Raw genomic sequence first — 2,765 nt, 5'->3', positions numbered from 1 at the left:
GGCCATTCGGTCAATCGATTTTGTTCCGCCAATAAATTAAATCATGGCTGATCTGATTGTTGGAACCAACAATTCTACGGACACGTGCTCGTAGGATTAGAATAGCGGTTTTAATATACTTACAACAGAGCCAGCCTGTTAGCCGTTGAACTTTCGGTGAACTGGCCGGCTGACCCTGTGGCACTGATCTTTCTACAGCAGCTCCCGGGGGAGGAGTCCTGGGCGGAGCCAAGGGAGAAGACCAGTACAACTCTCGAGCATTCCCAGAGCTACCCCCCTGGTGGTCAGCTAGTGCAACTGCACTTACAATATAGACACATGCATATACAGATTATAATCTGGTGTGAACCACATTCACCACACTGATAAAATCCTCAACTCCACTTTCCCCCCTTATCCCCATAACCCTCGAATCCCTCACTGATTAAAAATCTGTCTCTCTCAGTCTTGAACATACTTAACGACCCGGCCTCTACAGCTCTCTGCGGGAAAGAATTCCACAGATTCACTACCTTCTGAGAGAAGAAATTCCTTCTCATCTCTGTCTGAAATGGGTGACTCATTACTCTGAGATTCTTCCCTCTGGTCCTAGACTCTCCCACAAGGGGAAACAATCTCTCAGCATTGACCCTGTCAAGCCCCTGAGATCTGACATGTCTCAATAAAGTCATCTCGCATTTTTCTGAATTCCAATGAATACAGACTGAGAGTTCTCCCCAGAACGGGGTAGAGTACAAGTTTGGAGCAGTTGCTTAGCCAGTGAATAAAGTATTGTTTGTTACGGGTCCCTGTTGTCAGTGTTTGGGAGCCCAGCCCTTCTACATGGTGTCAGGAGTTGGCGGTATGGCACAAGGACAGAGCCGCATTGATCCACTTTTTTTTGACAGGAACATTGCGGACAGTTGGGAAAGGTTTGAGAAAGAGTGGTGTACTTACTGCGGTGCTGCATTATCTGACAAATCAAAAATGGGACAAGCTTACGCCTCACTAAACATAGTGGGCCCTGAGGCTGTTGAGAAGTTTGAATCATTAGTTTTCCAAATGGACGAGGAGAAAGAGCAGCCCAAAAATAATTCTGAAAAAACTTGAGAACGTCTTACGGTAAGAAATATAATACTCATCGCTTCTCGGCCTTTTGGCTAAGATCAAGTGTAGATTGGGCCTTTTGGCTCAGGTCTGGTATGTCTCTCTTGTGACGGCCATGAATTTGATTCAATTTGAATTGGTTTTTGGAGCAGGCAAGGAGCTGGATTAGGGGTTCGCCTCTGATCCACACTCTGAGCCCTGGCTTTGTAACTCAGATAAAGTAATAAAAAATATATATATAATACTCAACAGGCATGCATTTATTACAATCAACCAAAGAGCAGACTAATCAATGCAATCTTATATGGCAACGTTAGCAAAGAAATGTGCATTTGGCACCCTTACTGATGAGGTAGTCAGGGATCGAATAGTCTGCGGTGTCTATAAGGATCTTGTCCATAAGTAGTTGCTGTGAGGGAAAGATTTAACACGACAGCCATTAGCATCTGCATATTTAACTAACAGGCAAAATAAAAAAGCGTGAGAGGTTTTAGGTGGTTTTTGCAGTACACAGCATGTCCTGCCTCAACTGTGGTGGCCATCATCCTGAGAACCGAACAGCATGTTTCGCATACGGAATTCCTGCTGCGACAAATGCGGCAACTGCGGCAAAATGATGTGGATTGAAACCACAGCAGCATTCCTTTGCCATCAGCCACTTTGCAGCCGGTCAGTCCTCCAAGGTTCAGAGCGACAGCAAAGTGACCGGACTGGAGCTCAGCCAAAGCAGTGAAACCACTGAGCCGCCAACAACACTCTAATGTGAGAGTGCCGACACCATCAGAGAAAAGGGGGAGATCTTCACCACCATCAACATGATTTGCAGCAAAGCAAGACTGAAGATCGACACTGGAGCAAATTGTAACAAATTGCACAGCCGAATGCTACAGGAACTAACCTCATTTAGGGGCAGCAGGGTAGCATGGTGGTTAGCATAAATGCTTCACAGCTCCAGGGTCCCAGGTTCGATTCCCGGCTGGGTCACTGTCTGTGTGGAGTCTGCACGTCCTCCCCCTGTGTGCGTGGGTTTCCTCCGGGTGCTCCGGTTTCCTCCCACAGTCCAAAGATGTGCGGGTTAGGTGGATTGGCCATGCTAAATTGCCCGTAGTGTCCTAATAAAAGTAAGGTTAAGGGGGGGGTTGTTGGGTTACGGGTATAGGGTGGATACGTGGGTTTGAGTAGGGTGATCATGGCTCGGCACAACATCGAGGGCCGAAGGGCCTGTTCTGTGCTGTACTGTTCTATGTTCTATAAGTAGCACCAGACCCAGAAATCTGGGTGGACCTCATGACATATGGCAGACAAACCATCTGCACTGAAGGTGTGACCACTCTCCACTGCACACAGGGCAGTTTCAAGTTTCATATAGTTAACTATAATGTACAGCCACTGCTAGGTCTTCGGGACAACAGTACACTGAGGCACATCCAACTTGATCTGGAAGTGCATGCTTTACAATACCAGGCCTCCAGTTCCACAGATTCACCACTCTGACTGGAGAAATTCCTCCTCATCTTGGTTTTAAAGGATCGCCCCTTCAGTCTGATTCTGTGCCCTCGGATTCTGTTTTTTCCTACGAGTGGAAACATCCTCTCCACGTCCACTCTATCCAGGCCTCTCAATATCCTGTAAGTTTCAATAAGATCTCCCCTTATCCTTCTAAACTCCTCTTATGACAA

General features: G+C 46.8%; 1 non-coding gene across 1 annotated transcript; it reads left to right on the top strand.

The window, feature by feature from the left end:
* Positions 1 to 1,119: 1,119 nt before the first annotated feature.
* Positions 1,120 to 1,315, top strand: LOC119954581. The gene has a single exon (XR_005458268.1). It is a non-coding gene; the product is annotated as a U2 spliceosomal RNA (small nuclear RNA).
* The last annotated feature ends 1,450 nt before the right edge of the window (positions 1,316 to 2,765 follow it).

This window comes from Scyliorhinus canicula, chromosome 19, assembly GCF_902713615.1.
Source record: "Scyliorhinus canicula chromosome 19, sScyCan1.1, whole genome shotgun sequence".
NCBI lineage: Eukaryota > Metazoa > Chordata > Chondrichthyes > Carcharhiniformes > Scyliorhinidae > Scyliorhinus > Scyliorhinus canicula.
Note: the sequence above shows the minus strand (reverse complement) of the source record. Positions and strands in the feature narration are given on the sequence as shown.